The following is a 20,691-nucleotide window of genomic DNA, read 5'->3' on the forward strand; positions in this document are numbered from 1 at the left end:
TTGGTCCAATTATATAAGTTTCTTAGTACTCACTGAGAAGTCTGGTCCAAAAGAGATTTGCTTCTGCTAAGACCTTGCTGGTAATTTTTATTCATTCTTAACAGTCTTTTTGATATCTTTTCTCCTTCTGTATCTACATGTTTTCTCAATATACAGACATTAAAACTCATGTGTGTTCTGTAGGCTGGGAAGCAAATTCAGAAATGCAACAGGTATGAGAGCTGTTTGTATAAAACCAAGAGTGACAACTACAGGGGCTGTATTCTCAGCATGCCTTAAAACACACAAGTCACCTCACTAGGTCAATGGACTTCTATCCGTGTCTAATAAATGCAAATTAAAGAAAATCAAGTCACTTATGTTTGCAAATCTGCATCTTTTTATTGAATAAAAAAAAGGTGTGGTTTTCCTGATAATTAAATACCGTGGGGTTTGCTTTTGTGTTCTGTGATGAATTCCAGTCTCTGGCTTTGAGTGGCTGCACAATACACCCAAACTCTCTTAGAACTTATTTAGTTATCTAAGTCGAAAACAGAGCTTGAAAATTTGCTTACTTCCAGGTGGTGGCAACAAGCTGAGTAAAATGGTTGCCCTGGCATTTTTAGCATCACTAAACAGGTGGCATTTTTTTTTTTTTCTAAAGATTTGGAGTTTGTGTTTTCAGCTCCAGAACTGGATACAGGTATAATAGGATGGAGATGAAATTTGAGATTTTTGGACTTCTTGCTGTCTAACTTCAAGTTCCTTCCATTTGATCACTGTATGAATTCATACCTTGACCAAGGTTAGTGAAAGGGGCTGTGAAAACTAGACTCAATTTAAGTACTGGGAACATTTTGGTGAGAGAAAACATTGGCTAGACCCAGAATTAGGCTCATATTGCCCAAGTCCAATGATAGTCCAAGTGGAAGTAAATGTCCTTTCTTCAAGTGATAATTTCAAAGCCTCATTCTTCCAAAGTTCAGTTGACATTTTCAAATGTCGGAACATTATGATAGATACTCTATTTATTTATATTAAATCCCCATTTCCAGCGGTTGTTTTTTTCATTTTTAATCTGTGAAATCTGTTGATGAAAATGTTTGTATATTATGGCTTTTTGAGCTTCAGTAACAGAAATATTGACTCACATTACCTAAGAAAGAATGTTTATTTCTTTGGAACCTCAATACCTCCTTCTGTTTCTTTCAGGACAGTATTGTACAAATGCCCAGGCTTCTCCAACTGGTATTACCTAAGGTCAAAAATACCATATAAAAATATAGCCTGGAATGCTTCAATTTGTACTTAGTGAGTATCAAAGTTGTTTCTGTAGTAAATATTTTTTGTAATACTGTGTTGGAAGTAGTTTCAGAGTGCTTCATCGGCACAGTCAGAGATGAAGAACTGAGCAATAATTCAGTTTTAAGTTAATAAAGACATGAGTAATGGTTGGATGGTTGGACTCCCAAAGCAGGCGTCACATCCTGTGCCTGTGCTAAGCACGTGTGTGCCCTTTACAACCACTACTCTTTGGATACAGCAGCGTGGTTTGCTGTGGTCATTGGGCAAATTCAAAGCCCTTGGCAGAGTTCAGGGTTTGTACAACCCACCCGTGTCTCTTGAAGCACGCAGAGGTGACCACAACATCTTTCAGACCCTGCAAGCCTAGAATAAAAATTTTTACTGAGAGAGGAGATAATGTTAAAACTGGATGAATGTAAAAAGAGCCTTTGGATGTTTACCTTGCGCTGCTTTTGAATGAAGTTAAACAACCAGGACTGCAAAACCACAAACATCCAATTAACATTGAAGAAAAATCAGAACCACTTCTTTTCTGGTGACTGAGGTGACTTGGTATCTACTGTCAGAAGCAGCATTAAAACAGGAAAAATAATTCAAAGAAAAAAAAATAGAAAAAACAAACCAAGAAGAGCAAATTGCTTTGAATGGTCAACATTGTATGTGACATTACTTTGCCAGAGTTTATTATTTATATGATACACATCACCTGCAGCATGAGGTGTAAACAACCAAAAGCAAAATCAGCAATGCATTTGCTGTGTTTTTAATAGGACTTCTTCGGTATTTTTTATTTCACAGTTCTTGATCCATTGAACAGAGCAAATTGTAACCAGCAGTGCAGACCAACTTAAACTTTATCAAATACTGACACTGGAAACACACTGTATGTCCAGATGTACATACTCTTTGTACCTGACTCGTCTTCCTATCTCCCTCCAAAACTGTATGAGATTGGAGCTATAACACAGTAAGCAATGTGACATACTCTTCATATCCCTCCATAATTGCCCATTGTGTCCCTGGGGATACGTCTAAAATAAAACTCCCTCTCTTTGTAATGGTGACTAGGGACAAAATTCAACCTCCTTTGGGGGTTGGACTAATTGATCTTTAAAGATGCATTTCAACCCAAATCATCCTATGTTTCTAGGAAAAGAAAATCAGGAAACTCAGAATATTCAAAGCAGAATTTGAGATTTATTTTTAGGGTGACAGCACCAGCACCTGTATCTGGTTGGAAATTTGAAATTTATGTGTGGGAAAGGAACTTGCTTGACAAGATTTAATGATCATTCTGTTTACTTCCTTAACGTCTCAGTGGTGACTGGTGATATTCTTTCATTCGTCTTTTCTGATTTCAAATGCTGCCACTGTATTCAGCTTTCAGGCACAGTCAACTACTTGCTTTGATATCTATAGGTCTAAAAACCATCTCAGTTATGCACTAATGATTCAGAGGTTTATATTGCAAATTATTTGGGGCAGGAATTCTATATTCCTTGGTGTGTGTAACATTTGAGTCTCTGAGGACCCCAGGTCCCAGCATTCAGTGAAAACAATTGGAATACAATATTTTGCTTAACTGGGTTTTGGATGAGGCTGTCTTGTTAACTGAAATGCAAAACACAAATAAAATTAATATTTTTTTCACTCACCCTTTCCAAGGAGTGCCTATAATCAGAATGTTCTTTGTCTTAAAGTCAGTCATAAATTTTATGACAGGATACATGCCAGAGAGTTTTGCACATAGACACGTTCTTCTGTTGTCAATAGTGGTTTGTGTCACAGTGGGAAATTTGACTGCTGTCTTCAACACTCAAATATAAGTGGCAGAATCACAATTCACAGTCATAATTTTATGAATAAATTTACCTCCTCTTCAGATTTCAGGGAAATTATTTATTTTGTTTGGACTGAGCACCAGCTCTTTTGGATGGTTTATATTTAAATTCAAGGCAGTTCATTCATATGCAAATACTGTGCCAGGGGCAAGTGGAACAAAGTAACTGACATTCTGTTTTGCTACCTGAAGGCTGGTCCATGAGGCCATGTTTCCATTCCTACTTAACAAAAGTGTTCCTGTGGCACTTGCTTCAGAAGTGAGCGTACCATTCTCACACTTAAAAAATACCTGTACCTTTCCCTACTTTCTGATATGAACCACATGCCATGGACTGATGGCAATCAGTCGTCAGACACAGGTCATCCTGAAATAAACAGCTCCTGAAAGCCACATCCTTGTCCTTTCCATCCCATAAACTCAGAGTGTAGCTGAAACACAGAACAACAGAAATACTATATATCATCAAGATGGTTGTGATTGCCATGAAATACAACAATATCTCGGCATGAATCTATCCAGGATCATTTTTCCCCCCTCAGACATTCACGAATGCATCAGATAGAAACTCTTTCAAGTGTTTGCCAAGTGAATATAAATATGAACAGCTGGGGCCGGGGAGGGAATCTTTCCTTTTATTTTCCCCTCTGTTATGCATCAGCATTTGATCGGTTTGTTTATCTGGTTTTAGGCCTTTTGTTTTGTTTGTTTGTAGATGTATGAATTTTAATGAATGGAGAACTCTGGTATGAACAAAATATTGGGAGAGAACAGAAAACAGTGGTTAAGAGATAGTCTTGGTGTTCAGCTGGTTTAGATCCCATTTCAAGCCCTCTCACCTCTGAAAAGTCTCCTCATTCTATTCTAAGCATATGCTCATCCCCATTCTTTCTCTCATCTCTGGTTTTGCTTATCATGTTTTCAACAATTCTCTTTGTCCCTATTTTTGCTACATCTTGTTCCACTGTTTGGCCTTTTCTTACCATGCTCATTTAAAGTCTTTTAATCCAAAAGGGTATAGAAAAAGTCTAATTTTCCATAACCTAGGGCTTAGGAGACTGCAGCAAAATTACAAGCTAATATACCTTTTTTTAATGAGGTATCTTTTTTGCACAGACAAAAAAGACAGAATATGAAGCCCAGTGCTACCAGATTTTGAGCCAAATAAGTGAAGAATAAATGGGATAGAGCAACAAAACACAGAGAAAATCAGCTGTGCCCTCAGAAAATCTGATTATACTCTGCTGGAAGGATGGTTCACTTTTTGTTTCCATTTTTCTTATTACATTTCCATAAATGTCTACTGATGTCTTCCACAGAAAGGAACTGGGCTCTTGATCTGAAGAGCTATGGCAACTTTAAAAGTTTTAAGTACAGAAAGATTAGAGAAAAAATATTCAATGATCAGGGTGAGGAAGACATTCTATCTTCAATAAACAGCTATAGGAAGAAATCTTGCAAGAAAAAAAAAGTAAAAGGATGAAAAATTACAAGGCTCCACCAAAAAACTTTCCAGTTGTCTTGACACATACCCGGACAACGGTTTAGACTTATTCCTGCCAATAAATTTCTTATAAAGAGACCAAACTGAAACACAGATGTCCCATCTCATCAAATGTATATCATGACTGGCCTTAAGCCATGTTGCAGTCTTACTCATAACTGATTGGGCATTTCAGAAATCCCTGTGTCTCAATTGGAACAAACAGCTTTAGGAATAAGAATGTGCGTGACCGGGAGCTGCCCTTCAAATACTGCTGCTGGATTTTTTCTTACAGTGTACATGTGAGGCCAACCATGGCCTGAACCTAAAGACACAGTACAGTTAAAACCTGGAAGTTAAAACCTGCACAGCCCTGATGAAGCTGTGCCTGGACTGAAGAGTTCGATTTCACAGTACTTTTTCAGTGATAGCAGGAAAATGTATTGTTTGGCTTTCCCTGTCTTTGCTGAAGAGTATTTGGGAGAACTTGTTCTCACTCCCACTCTTTGGATAGGCTGGGCCTGCAGTACACAGCTGACTTAGTGGCACCTATGACTTCAAATATCTTACAAGAGGTTATACAGGAGCAGAATTTTTTTTTTTTTTTTTTTTTTTTTTTTCTGTCATAATATGATTATCGGGGTGAACTTTTGTAACACAAATAGTGCTTTTGTGGGGATAGAAAATGCCCCAGAAGGTTTATCTAATCCTTCTTGAGAGAGACATCCTGGGGCAATCAACTCATTTATACATTCTCTACATTTTTCCCCCTCTTTTTTTTTAAGAAAAGGGTTGGTTTGCTGCCAAGACCTGTTTAAGTGGTAACCTATGCAATTCATTCTAAAAACACTCATTTATCATACCCAAATTAATCTTGTAACAGGATAGCTGCTCTTATTTTCATTGTCATTTTGCCCCTTGGATAAGAGATCACAAACACATACATATCCAACTCAAAGATTCTAAAAAGCATATATAAAAGAGGGAAAATAGCAATGTCATTTCTATAATTATAAACAGAAACAAGTAGACATACATCTTCATTTCTCACATATCACATCCACTAATAATAGAATGAAATGTAATTTGTGCTGAATATTGCTCAGATTCTTTTGTCAGCAGCATAATTGTTTTCAATCAGATTGCTAGTTGGAAGCAAAAGGCTTTTTAAAAACCCACAGTAAACACAATTTATGCAAAATTATTAATTTTTTTTTCTGGAATACGGAATGCATCTTGACATGAAAAATTATGTAAACAATGAAGAGTTTCGTATGAAACTACAGTACAGAATTTTAAAACCATATATGCACACTGTTGTGTATAAAAAATAATATCTTGGCACTGGCAAGAACAGCTTACTACAATGAAAAAGTTATAGATGTAACTTTTTTACTGCAAGCACGCAGCCTTTTTAAACCTATGTCTTGTAAATGCATTGCAGACAAATTTAAACAAAGGGTCGAGGTTTCTGTGGCAGGTTTGGACTCTTGATTCTTCCTTTTTTTGGGGGGTGGGTGTAAAATTTTATGGGTTCTGCTCACACACTTAGAGGCTTTTCTCTCAAAGGACTTTCTTGTAGAGGAACACACTGCAAAATGTGTGATTTCTGACACCTCTCCTGTTCCCAGCAGCACAGGCCTAAATTTATGTTCTCTGTCCTGCATCCCACTCTGCAGGGACATGAAGAAAATAATGTCTTATTTTTCCTTCATTTCCCCACACACCCCCTTTTCCCTTATGTGCCAACATATCTCTTCAAAATGACTTTCCTTGTCTATGGATATTGAATATCTCTAAGTATTTCGGAAATATGGTCCATCTCCTTGCATAGTTGAATAGGTTTGAAATCATGGTTTTTCAAACAGACCTGAAAGTAGGAAGCATTCACCAAACCCACTAAACCATGATGCTTTCCATGGACTGCAATGAGCTTCAGACCAAGACCTCATTCTTCATTCTTTGTTGCTAATTTCTTTAAAAAATGAGTTTCCTCGCTAAGCTGTGAGTTGTGATTCTTTAAGCAGTTTATGCAAACAAACTTAAGCTCAAGCATTTTTTCAAGTGAGAATTTGCTTTATTTCTCCATCACTGGCTGCTCACTGGATTGTCTGTGATGGGTTGCTGAGGCCAGTGGTACTTTTTCTGCTCCATGAATGGAATGACTCAAGTGTTTGAAAGAGACTAATGACTCTAATACCCAACAAAGGATGAATTTGCTTATGTATAAACATCTTTGTTTGTGTGCCAGTTAGGACATTTATGCACAGTAGATCTATTCTTCCAGCATAGGTGTATGCAAATTGAAATAAAGCTGGGGGGGAAATGGCAAATGGAGCTTGCATTTCAGATGGAGAGACTTGGGAGCAGCCCAACTCCCTGGCGTGGTACAGTAGGCGCCTCCAGTCCCCCTGTCTGTGCGCTGGGTTTCCCACAAAAGAAAATTGCTGCAGGTCCCATCCAGTCTGCATGTCCCAACAAGTCCCTAGTTAGGGTGTTTGGAGCAGGAGGACTGCAGGGCACAGCACCACACAGGCCCACAGGTCACATTATAATGAGCTGGAGATGATCAGAGAGATACACTGGACAACTCCAATTTCCAATTCCCGGAAACAGCTTGTGTTTCTGATGTGCATTAGAAAAAGGAAAAAAACAAAGCATTAAAGCAAAAGCCTTTCAGAATTCTCTTCCATACCTCCAGAGTTGCAAATGTTATAAAACATATTTTCCTACCTTAAGGGTCTGCTTTTCAGTGTTTCTTCTTCTTCTTTTTTTACTTCTCTCATCAGAAAATGACCACAGAAACCTTGAAATTTAAAAATATCAATATAAAGATGCTTCTGTGGAACATATTAATTTAAATAAACTAGCATATATTGACTAAATTCTTTTTGGGGGAAAATGTTCCAACTATATGCAACGGCAACCCTCTTCCAAAATTATTTCTCAATTAAAAAGATTGAAATTATCATTTTTCAGTCTCTTGTGGGTTATTTTCTTATGTCTTTGCATAGTTTGAATTATTTATATTCGTTGGTTTATTTTCTCTGACATCTGATTTCTTTCAATAAGTGACTCCATGCAAATGTTACATAAAAAAAAAAAAAAAAAAAAAAAAAAAAGGACATGTCTTACTCTAGACCAGAAACTACATTGGGGGCAGGGGGTAAAATTAAACCTGAAATTATTGCACAAGCAGCAAATTAAACATTTTCTATTGAAAAAAAATTCCATTCTTCTGCATTCAGTGCTTTCTGATATATTTCTGTCACATAGCACACTTTCTCGATAAACCTCAAAGCAGACCTTGGAGCTCACATCTCAGAACCTTCTAGGGTTCCTAGGGCCAGACAAAGTTTTTAAGAAGCAGAAGTGGAAGCAGCAGCGAAGAACCTGGTCAGGTGAGAGCGTGCCATACCCAGACTCCCCTCATGCCATCAGCTGAGGGCAGCACTGCTGAGGGCCCTTACAGAGGGGAAAATGATGCCTATTAGTGCTTAAAGTCAAACCTGCCACATCCTAAGATCAGTCTGAAGTCAAGCATCTCTTTGGAGCTGAGCAGCAGCATTTTCTGAGATAAGTGAGAGTGCCAGGAGATGGGACCACCATCTCCTCCAGTTCCTTGGGATGTCTCTCTGTCTCTCTTCATAGCACATCCAAGCCAGTGGGCTTAACACTGGAGCCCAGAGCTACAGTCCAGGGAAAGCTTAATGTAGATATTTCCATAGAATGTCTTTTCTTTCTTCAGTAGTGGTGATTCCAAGCTTCCACCCACAGCCTGCTTTAATGACAGTACTGTGGAGGACAGTGACGCCCACAGTTTGATACTGAGTCGGTTGTCAGCTCTCAAAGTTTCTCATAGAGTTTAGCTCAGCTATTTAGGGCTGATGAGATCATGCTGTTTAATAGACCAGAGACCACATACGGGTGTTTTACCAGCACTTTGGAGAACCACTGTTTGAAAATTGTTGAGCACACCTCATCCCAGGACTTGATTCTGGCAGGTAAGATCGGTCACTGGAACTGCTCCTGTCTAAGAGGTGCAAAAAGCCTTGACTAAAGCAGTATTTTCTGGATTTACTTCTGTAACACTGTTATGACTTCATTGATGCCTGCAGTAATGTATGGGAATGAGAGAACAAAACCAGCCATGATTGCTACAGATCCTGTTTTTGGCATTGATGCTTTCAGAAATTTACACTTCTTGTTCAGTTCCTGCTCTTAGTTTCTCTGAAGACATCTCTTTTCTACAAGCCTCTGCTGTGCCTTGCCTATTAATGAATGGAGCTGAGAATTCCCCACAAGAAGAGATCTATCCCTCGTGGCTGAGCAGATATTGCTGGCGTTGTATGAACACAATTATGGGAGTTACTGTGGTATGGGTGATTTCTAACAGCTCACTGGGAGTGCTGGGTCATGCTGGATGTCGAGAGAATCAGCCTAATTCTTTCTTGCCAGCCGTCAGTGAGCCCCACGGATGTTTCTGCAGCAGGATCAGTGCAGGTACCTGTGCTCCTGCAGGTTGCCTTGCAGAGGTGTCAGGGCTGAGGGCTCATAAAGCCACACAGCCGCTGTGTTTGTCGAATGCTGTTCAGTGCAGATCCCAGCCAGGGCTTGGATTTGTGGCTGGGCTTGGAGCCTGAAAAGCTAAGGATTCAGGATTTGGCCCGCATCTGTCTGTGTATTTATATAATGACAGAAAAAGCAAATTCCTTACAAGCAAATATGAGTCAAAACAAAAACACTGTGAAGGTCAGCTGAGCACAGCAGTGAGATGATGTTATCCCAGCCGCATGTTCAACTCTTAAGCTGCCCGACCAGCCAGAGGGACTCCTGGGCAAAAGTCCTTGGAAGATGCCAGCTGGGAAACCACCCACCGACACCCAGCTGGCTTCTCAAAACAACTGCAGCCTCAATGTTTGACACTCTGCTCCAGGCACAGCTGCAGGGCATAGCCCAGCCACAGAGCAATACCAAGGGTTTCCCATCAAGATTTCCAACAGAAATACTGCACATGGGAAACACTGTTACAAATCCTAATTGGTAAGGATTTCCTTTTTTAAAATAGATGAACAGCAGCATATTTAAGGCTATTTTTTTTTTTTTTTCAATCTAGCTGGCATAATATTAATCCATCAAGTCAAACTCTGTTTTAGGGTTAGTTTTTTGTTGGTTTTTTCTTTTTTTTTTCCTATAAATGTATTGGTTAGCATCTCACTTTCAGCCAAGATACTATAAACAATTCACAGACACAGATCCAATCCAGAGTTAATTAAGGTTGATCAAAGCTTACGCAGAGCCCTCAACTCCTAGTGCTGAGGATAAAAGCAGAGGTCTTTTTAAGGATGTAGTGTCCTTGGAAATATATATCCTCTCCTTATTTGTTTGGAATTAATTTCATTGTAACCTCATGTCTATAAACACCCTTCCATTAAGTAAGAACAACATCTATGCAATTATTCTTGGAAAAGTTTTGAAACTCTCTGGAGGCATTCACCAAAAATGTGTATTTCATTTTTAGAGATGTAGTAATGTGTTTACTGTAGTAATTTTGAGAAGTTACACTGCATTGTGATCACTATTCTTGCAGGAAGGCTCCAGCTTTGACCAATTCCATTGAGTTAGGGTACTGTACTTGGATACAATCAATATCTGGAAAAGTTTCCAGGCTACATGACCAAGCAGGAAGTCCTGTGCATGCTCTACCGACTGAATGTAAAGACATAAGGGCTGAATCTAGAATTAAAATCTAAAGTCTTGGCAACAGGTCTATGTGCTCACCCCCGCTTCCATCCATTCTAGGGCAAAGCTTCCATATGCACCAGCCACCTACACTTGTATTTTTCAGGTGAATGAGAACCAAACCCAGCAAGGGGAGGAGGATTTAACAAACAGCAGCTGTTGCAAATAATTTGCAATTTGCATGCTACATATTTGCCATTCTGTTTAGAGCAAGCTAAATCAGTTCAAATCTGGATTTCTAATAATACCTTTGTTTCTTCAACGGCAGACAGAATAAGTAAGTTGGTTAGTGCCTCCAGTATGCACTAGCTTTGTCTCTAAACAGGGTCACCTTTGATGGATAGAGACTCTTAGTGCAGATGATAGCGCACTTCAGAGTCCCAGGTAGTAATTTTAAACTGTTTTACTCCCTCACATTTGCAAGAAGCATTGCCAGAAGTCCATAATGTCTGCATTACTGCCTGAGTGGTCCTAAACCATGCTCTTCTTTATGACCTTCAGCATGTTCTGGGACTAGAGCAGGTTTGTTTCTGAAGGGCTGTAGGCAGAGAACGAGCATTCTCTACTCAGGGAGTAGATTGGTCTGTGAAGGAAGAACCTGGCATGGAAAGGCCCTGTGCCCCCATTCTTCCGCATGACAAGTTCTCACATGCAGTAGCCCACAAAGGAGCTCTTTTGTGTTATGTACGACTATGTACCAGATGTTTTATCCTGACAAAATGAAGATCAGGTTCTGCCTAGTCTTATGTTGTAGGACAACTTCTCATTAAGTTGGTGTGATACAAAATTAATAACTTTGGCTGTATATAGTCCTCTCACAGAAATGGAAAATGGAAAATCCTATATTCAGCCTTGCTCACTACTTGTGAATGGGGCAGGAAACCTCTCCAACGACAGCAAAATGGGTCAATTTTTCTTTTATGCCCACACGCTAAATTACACAGATATTTTGCTTTTCTTTTTTGTCACTTTTTTTCGTGTACGAGTTTTGCCAATCCAGTTATCTTCAAGACAAACTCTCCTTACTCTATAGCATGGGTTGTTCCTCACAGTACTTCCATCATGTGTAGAGGTAACTAAGTGCTCTATTCCTACTATTAAGATTTTGCAATATGTCCCTGAGGGCTTGATTAACATCCCCATATTTATTCCAATCAGCCCATGGGACACTGAAGGCCACCTCTGGCCCAAAGAGGAGTTTCCATTTGGAAACGGAATATGATTTTGAACCGGGAACCCAGAAGCAGAGGGGTTTTAATTTCTATTGTTCTTAGCCTTTCATTGGTCTTCAATTAGTCTTACTGTCAAGTGGAAAAAGATTATAGTAAAGTATAAAGAAAAATGTCAAATTTTATTGCCTGCCAGGTTTTGTTATTGTAATGGGAGCTGAACAAATTGGTAATGGGTAGAAGACTTGTGCTTATAGCTACTAGAGAGACAAAAGTATTGGCAAACTTTTTGTTCTGCCTAAAAAAATCACTCTGGGCTATGTGGCTACTATTTTATGTTCCTGCAGAGAGATAAAACTTTTTTTCCTTAACTGTTGAAGCAACAGAAATATTCTTCTCTTCCACGGGAAAAAAGTTAGAATGATTCCATCACTTTGCTAACAGCAAATCCTAAGTATTTCATAAATTGTAAATACTTCCCTTAGGTTATATTTAAGGAAACAAACCAACTCCCTGGGTTTGGATGAGTTTGCACTTAGAAAAAGTAATTCTATTATCTACTGAAGATAAGTGAAAAATCTCTAGTGGAAACATGACACAACAAAATGTCATGTCAGGTTGCAAATTTGAAATAGGACAAAGTGCAATTTTTTCAGCAGATTTTTTCCATCTAGATTTTTCAGGGAAGATAGTTTCTGCTGACTTTAGGATTAATTTCTGGGGTTCTTTTCTATTATAAATTTACTTATTATCTATTAGTCCTCTCTTCCCCATAATATGCAAGAACAGCTCTATATCCACGTGAATTCTTCTGGTGTTTTAATTGGATGTGTCTCCAGTGTGATACTATAAGTTTCTCATTTAGCATCAGTGGTTTAACATCCTTTGGAGCAAAGTGAACCAATGACTTAATTAACTTCCACTTGGGCAGTTATCTGCTCTGGGAACCTGCAGGAAGTATTATTCTATTTGAGGGTGACAAATGAACATACATGAGGTACCACACGCCACCCAGTGGGAGATCTGACAAGAAACATAATTTATTTCATTAGTGGTGCCAAAATGGGCTTTCAAGCTGAAAACGTAAATATGTAGCAGTGTTTTAGAAGAGGAAGCAGCACGAGCTTTGTCTGAAATAATTGATCGTGTACAGTTTACAACATATATTTCCATGGGAAAGTTTAAGTTTTGTGTCAGTCTTCATACATCATACTATAGTTTGCTAGGTGTCAACCTAGCAAAAGTGGTGTACAAAATAAAAAGTCATAAATACTTTTGGATTTGGTAATACTTATCAATTACATTATGAAATACAGATTTAAAAGAAAATAACTAGCCTAGATTCAGAATTAACTTTGGGTTTTTATTTATAATTGCCCTGAGTATTGTAGATTTCAAAACATGGCTACAGTCTCCATCATCCTTGGCTTTCTTCAGATTTATTGTAATTTATAGAGTAAAAGTTAGTGGCAGCCTCTAATTACCCACAGAACCAAAGTTTCCTGAATGAAAACTTGAGATCAAAGGGCATGAATAATAGCCTTAAAGTCATCTCCCCTTACACAGGCTACTCTTAGCCCCTCTGCTGTCCTTTGGTATAAATTAAGCACCTTAGGATGAATAAAACATGAAGCACAGAAGGTTTAGATTTCACAGAAGATGAATGGTTGGATTATTGATGGGAAAAGGAGCATGGGAAAGTATAAACCATGTAGATCTAAAAATTTTAAACTCAGTAAGCAATCACCTTTGCTTTAGTAATTTTTTTATCTATTTTTCATAATTTTGTTCAAATCCTTGCTGTTGATAAGGCAGCTGGGTTGTTCTGTGTCACTGAGCTGCACTTTTAAGTGAGCTCAGAAGCCTTCCACAGTTCATTCTGTTGACTTCAGTGGGCATATGACCAGGCCATAAAACCACAAGAGCAATCACTGGTTGTTAAAAACCATACAAGCACTTACATTCAATTATAATGAAAAAGGTGCATACCTCTTGTGTCTCATGAAACTCAGACCTGCAGGCTGTTTGATTCCTCTTATATATAGCATGAATCCAGCTCCTTCCTGATGTAAAGTTCATTGCCTTTCACTAGTGTTACACATGCTGAATTTAATTCATTTCATATCCCATCATGGTATAAATGTGAGTAACCATAGGAATTAGGAAAATAGGATCAAAACCCTTTCTAATGTAGACATTTATTCATAGACAAAGATTTTCCAGGGTGAATGGGTACAGGAGGCAAAAGCTGTGTGTTTGTTTTGAACAAAATTTTGTATTTGTATTCTATGAAGGATGTTCTCTATGAAGGAAAAAAAAAAAAAAAGTGCAAAAAGAAAAATCAGTAACTGTTTTGGGAAATGGTAAAAAAAAAAATGTTTCTCCATGAGCTGTGAAAATGGCTGACTCTTCATCTTGGCCTTAATTTATTAAGAACCAAAATATTAACTTTCTGAAATTTGGACATTTGAAAATTTATTTATTTTTTGTTTACCTGTATTGAAAGCAACCAATGAAAGCAGTCAAATGCCCAAATTACCTTCTTTTGGAAACCAGAGAGATGTATATTATAATTATACCTTATTCAATCCTATGGCCCAGGTATCAGGGCAGCCAAGCAAACCCAGGGAAAAGGGGCTCACCTACTCCTTATACTTAATTAACATCTGGGCTTTGAACAAAGCTCATCTGGTTTCCAGGAAGTTGACTCAGGCTTTGTTTTTCCTCTTAAGGCTGTTCCGCTTTTTAGAATGCAATTAAAAATTCATTGGCCTGGGTAGGGAACCCAAGTGTCTCACATCCCCTGGGATGGGTCTAACCACTGTCTTATACAGTCATTTTCACGCTCTCTTGCTGTCTCAATAAATATTGAAGTATTTTATGCAAAACGAAATACCCTCTATATGAGCATTGGAGAAAAAATACATTCAAGGACTACTGTGGATTGTGATGGTTGCAGCAGCCTCATGGAAGGGGGGGATTCCTGCCTTTGACCCTTGCCTTGAACCAGGAAAAAAGAGGTTTGAACCTCTCTCTCCTAATGGAGAAGTGTGCTTATTTTTGGAAACTGGATTAAAAAATAGAATTTTTAACCAATATGTGCACTGCAAAGGCCTCATGCTACCTCACTGGCTTTCCTGATTCCAAGTGCAGAAAAAAAATACCATTTAGAAAATTGCAATGGCAAGGTTAGGCGTGCAGGTTTTTTTGTTTGTGGCAAGTTGGAATTTGGCATAAAATTTTTATTTGGTTCAATTTAGTCTTAGAGTAACCTAAATAACCCCTCTACATGTTTGTATTTGCTTTTTCTTTTAAGAAAATAAATACATAATCAACTAAAGAAACAAATCAAGAACATTTCCATGTTTTTTTCTAAGCTTTTAATTTTTTTTTACTCAGGTCCATTTATTTGAAAGAAGAGCTGGGAGTCAAAGTTTTTTTGATTATAGCCAAAAAACTGGGTTTTTTTGCCCCTGTGAAGTATGACAGGAAAAAGTATAATTTTTCAAGTAGTTTTTAATCTTATCTCTGAATAGGTGTAGTTATGCTTAAATTGTCAGGTTTCAGGAAAACTTTGAGCTCCCAAAGCTGATCCAAAGCCCTCTGAGTAGGTGACAGTCTTTCTGTTGACTTAAAATGTCTATAGAGGGGAAGCTGAGTTAAAACCTACGAGCTGAGAATTTGTGGCTGTGTAATCTAGTTTATTGAGACAGAGGTTTACAGGAAGGAGAGATACCTCAAAGTTATCTTAATATTGCAGCAATTTGATTAATTATGCTTTGAAGTAAGGATACTGTTATTTATTGTGTGTGTTGTTTGTGGCTTTTTTCTCTCTGCTGTATTATGGATATAACATATTGATGGTGAGGACACTGTAGAGGCCAATGAATTCCAATCAATGTGAATGCTCAGAAACCCTCAGTGGTCAAAGGGCTCTGGCAAACAAAGCCATTTTATAATGCATCAGCACAGACTTCACATTGCCCTGAGGAATAGAAAAGGTAGTTAGTTTAGGCAATCATAAAAAAATAAATCTCAAGGAGCAAATATTCTCACTTACAACAGCTTTCTGACAATAAGGCCATTTCTGACTGGAAGGGAGTTCACAGGTCATTCTTATTAAGTGCTTGACTGATTTATTTTAGCACAATTCTCCCTTCTGCTGAAGCTGGGAGAATTGAGCTGTACTTTTCCTCCAGAAAATCCTACTAATGCTGTGCTGGGCTTCAGAGTGGAAAGGGTGAGCGCTGCTATCCCATCGTATCAATTGCAGTATGCTTCCATCAATGCAGCCAAAATGCTCTGGAAAGGAGAATTCTCCAGCTTGAATCCACTCCCTTAGTGACTCTCCCTAACCTCTAGAGTTTGCCAAGTGCCCTTTTAGGAACAGCTAGGTGGTAGTTGTGCTTGTCCTTCCATAATCTTGTCTCTCTACCCATTGTACTTTTCTACAATATTTATTTAAGGCATAAGGAATAGCCCAATTCTCCCTTTAGAAGATGGCATTTTTAAATCTGCCTTAGAGCATTTGTGATGTTTCTCAAAGCCAGGCTGTACTGAATATTAAAAGCATCATATGGGGTAATATTCCTCACTCATATTATAAACTATATCTTTTGGGACTCCAGCTTTGCTTTTAATTATATCATTACCCTAATTATCTTATTAACATCCATCCCTTTATGGAAGAATAAAATAAAGGCTTTTTTCTTTGCTCCCTGCAGCAGGCTCATGATCAAATATTCGGAAACTATTACACTAATCATAACAATTTCACTGTTATCTTCCACTTTGCCCATCTGTTTGCCCATATCCACTTGTTTCCTGCCATAGCCACAGACTGTCAGCTCTCTGAGGCAGGGTGTCTCACAGAGCTTTGCACGGGGCTTGTTTCTGATGGGGGCGTGTGGGCGGTAGAACTGCTAGAGTGATAGATTTATTTTCCAGATTATCAGTAACATAATTGCATTCTATTAAGTTGCATTATTTTTGCCAATGCATTATCTTACCTTGTAATCTTGGAGTACTGTGTAGCATCCCCAAAACAACTGGGAGCAGCAATTTATTTATTAATTAAACAGATTAATAAATAGCAACTGAAGCAGTTTGGGTATAATAAAGGCAAATGTTCTGTCCTTTAATGATAGACAATCGTGAGTCCAACACACTTTGCAGAAATGAGATAGGAAACAACAAAAAATGAATTTGATTATGTGTTGTCACTCCAATTCATTCTTCTCACTTATCACAATTAGTTTAGGCCCTTCATCTATTCATGTCATCCACACAACACTTCTACCGCTGTTGTTTATCACCTCCCTCATTTATTCCTGCTCTGCAAATGGGAAATTTTTGCAATATTGCTTCAGAGAAAACTATAGATCAGAATAGACAATCACACTTTTTTTTTTCTTTCATTTATAGCAAGAAGAAATATGAAATTGAAATTATTTGCCATGTTCTTCAAAGAGAGCTTTGGGTTGAGAACACTGGATGCTAGTTGCAGTAGTAAAGGAGTACAAGCTGAAAATATGATACAGCTGTGCATATAGCTTTGTGATTATTTTGAAAAGCTGGCTATCTGCCCCGTCTGACAGTCTGCAAATATGGCAAATAATTTAACATTCATGCTGCTCCTGTTTTGGCATTATATACATAAATCATGTGGTCACCATTTTCCAAATTGGTAGTAGATCAGAAAGGAGTTAATGACTAAAATTTTGGTCATGACTTGTTCCATTGTTCCATAATAAAAAAACATTGTAAAATGAAATATCAAGGCATAAAGGACATTTGTGTCATGACTCATAGGTCATGGAGAGCTTTTATTTTAGTACATCTTAAGGAGTTATTTCTAACTTCAGAAGTTTCCTGAAGGGTTGATCAACTGCTGAATGCTAGGCATGGTTCTCCTTTTTGACTCCATAGGCTTCTACATCCCCAAATAACCAATCATTTATTATCACTTCTATGAGCTGCAAGAGAATATGCAAAGTCTTGTTTCATCTATGCTTAAAAAGTCTATGGAAGATTTGGAATTAGATTTTCTTACTTAAACAAACAAACAAACAAAAAACAAACACCACCACCACCACCACCACCCCCCCCCCCCGAACTGATCATTATTTCCCTGAAGTTTGGGTTTGAGTTTATTTTTGTGTAGCTTAAATATGTGAGAAGGGAAGCCCTCATTAAGTTACATGGTGAAAGGATGGTTTTTATCCTGATGGTTTTATCCTCTTCGCTCCATCAAGGAGGTGGTGGCTTTTCATTACACTTACACCATTTGTATTAAGCAAATTTGAGTGTGAAAATCCCCCTGTGGAATAGCACTCTTGATCCTAAGTCCACCTGGGTACTGTGCATGTCACTTTGGAGCAAAGCTGATAACAGAATTAGATGACGTGTTGGGTGATTCTCAACACAGCAGTGATCCAAATCTTCTCACCAGTTCTTCCTCCGGGATTCAACATTTTCCCTGAGCACATAGTGACCTCAATAGCTGTCTTGAGATGAGTTTCTCTCTATCAGCATCAAAACTGCCCTCTCAGAAAATCATGAATGCCCGCTTATCTGAATTTTAGCTTTTGTTCTTTATTATGGCTGAACTAGTACAAGTTAAAAACAGTGGTTTGTGTGAAGACAGAGATAAAGTTAGACTTAATGCCAAGTAAACCTGGAGTTTTCAGGGCAGGGAAAGAACAAAAGGAGAGTGAATACTGATCCAGCTATGGGAGACATGGCCTGTACCTCTGTGATTTGCAATCAGATATGTCATAAGAGCGTGAGAGAATATCACATTCACAAACAGGAGCAGGAATAAGTTATCTCTATATCCATTAGTGCAATATCAAATTTCTTTCCTGATCTGTCCTAGAAAAGAGCAAACACAGTCCATGTTATTGAATGCACAGAGAACAAGGAGGCAGAAAATAAGGCAGAAACCAGCCTTCCTAGACCCATGGAAGAGCTACCCTGCATTTCAGACTGAATCTTGTGAGCCACTGTGCACCAGCCTCTTCAAAGGCACTGTGGGAATTCAAATACTGTCTCATCACTACCCAAATACTTGCCTGCTTTTTTTGTCACACAAGGTTCCTAGCTTGGTTGCTGTTTGTGCAGAACACATGGATACACCTGTCAGATATTTCACATCAAAGGCATTCTAGAGCTTATGTTCCAAAGCAAATATACAACTGATAACAAAACACAGCAGTCAAAAGCAGACGGTTCTTCAATTTGATGTAATGTAAGAAACATGGATTTGCATGAACTACGATGATTTTATTTTTGTCCTGTGCTGATATACAGGAATATTCTTTTGATGACAATTTGAACAAAGAAGTCCGTTGAAACTTCTGTAGTTAGAATAGCAGTAATTGGATAACCATTTTGGCTAGTGGGGTTGTTTGCTTTTTTTTTTTTTTTTTTTTTTTTTTTTTTTTTTTTTTTTTTTTTTTTTTTGGTTACTGGTGGCAACTAGAAATGTTCATGTTACCCAAAGTGACAGGGAAAATTGTCAGCATTGCAGCAGTACCCATTGCCCCCCTCCGTGATGGAAAACACTGTGAATCCATCTGTGAAAATTCAGCTTTCATTGAAGATTTGCAGAGTCAGTTGCTTAGGATTAATAATGTTGCTAAGGATTGCATGAGAGGCTTGGAATCCTTGAGTCATCCACCTGATATACCAAATCTGGTTTACCTCTCTCTAAATAAAAAAATTTACCTGTCATATCTAGGATTAAAATAACTCCTGGGCCATACAGTAGACATTAGAAAGATTTCAACATAAATGGAAATAGCCTAAAATTTAAGGGATCACTTTAGCTTCCTGCTGGAGCAAAATCTATGTTTGACTGGAAGGTTAATAAAAGGAAATAAGGATTTACAGCTTAGAAATGTAACAAGTCTTTGAAGTTGTCTTTACACAAGTAGTGGTTTTAATTCAGTAGTTAGCTCTGTCAACATTTCCCTTCCAAAATATCATATTAGTGTAAAAATAGCAAGGAAAAAGTCACAATAAAGCAAAGGTTTTATGACTGTAAAATTAATCTCTATAGAAATATGAAATTCCCAGCTGAAATGAGTAAGAAATCAATAAAAGTACTGAAGTGATAAAACACAATTGTCAGGGCAGGAGGTCTTGAACTGTTATTTAGTCACTGTAGTGAGATATTTTTTTGTCTGCACACAGCAGTCAGATAAATAAGGTTCTATACCATAGATGAAATGCAATTAATTTCATCTTCAGTATGCTAGTTGGTATATCATTGTCATACATACACACACTAAACTGATCCAGATCATAACCAGATCATCTTCAAACAGAGTTTTGAAACCCTGGTAATACAGCAGGAGAATGACGATGACGTGGTTTAACCACAGCCAACAATTGAGTACCATGAAGCTACTTGCATGGTAATATTAAAACCAAACCAAACAAAACAAAACAAACAAACCCCCCCCAACAAAACAAACAAACAAACAAACAAACACACACCCCAAAAACACAACCCCAAAAAAACCAACCAACCAACCAAACAAGTGTAAAGAAAAGGAAAAAGAGAGAAAGAAAACCCAAGAAAAGTGCTGCACAATACACTTGCTCACCACGCACTGACCAGTGCCCATCCCACACCCAAGCAGCGAGTGTCAGCTCTTGACCCAACTCCCCGTTTCTGCACTGGGCGTGATGCTCCATGGTGTGGAACATCCCTTTGGTCAGCTCAGGTCAGCTGTCCTGGCTGTGCTTCCCCCTCAGCTTCTTGTGCACCTGCTCACTGGCAGAGCCTGGGAAACTGAAAAGTCCTGAATTTAGACTAAGAATTACTTAGCAACAACTAAAACATGAAAGTGTTTCCAGCATTTCTTCTCATACGGAATCTAAAACACAGCACTGCACCAGCTAGTAAGAAAATTAACCCTATCCCAGCTTTGTCATGTATGAAACCAAGACTGGCAGAATTCTTTATTAATGGTCTAAGGAAACAAAGATAAGAGGTTATCAGTGATACTTCACAGCAGGATAAAAGCTCCAGTTATGTGAACTGCAGAAGCTACAACCTGAGCAAGTACTTTTGCTGTGTTTACAAAACAGCTGAGATGATGATGATGATAGAAGCAGCATACTAGCATATTGTAGACTCTTAGACTAAATGCCGTTTTTTAAAA

General features: G+C 38.2%; 1 protein-coding gene across 1 annotated transcript in view; it reads left to right on the top strand.

The window, feature by feature from the left end:
• Nucleotides 1-9,576: 9,576 nt before the first annotated feature.
• SEMA3A (semaphorin 3A) overlaps nucleotides 9,577-20,691 on the top strand; it is a 196,321-nt gene continuing 185,206 nt past the window's right edge. The window contains exon 1 of the mRNA XM_040061572.2: nucleotides 9,577-9,650. The gene's annotated coding sequence lies outside the window, so the exon portion shown is untranslated. The remainder of the gene's footprint in view (nucleotides 9,651-20,691) is intronic.

The sequence above is a fragment of the Hirundo rustica genome, chromosome 4 (assembly GCF_015227805.2).
Source record: "Hirundo rustica isolate bHirRus1 chromosome 4, bHirRus1.pri.v3, whole genome shotgun sequence".
In the NCBI taxonomy this organism is placed as follows: domain Eukaryota; kingdom Metazoa; phylum Chordata; class Aves; order Passeriformes; family Hirundinidae; genus Hirundo; species Hirundo rustica.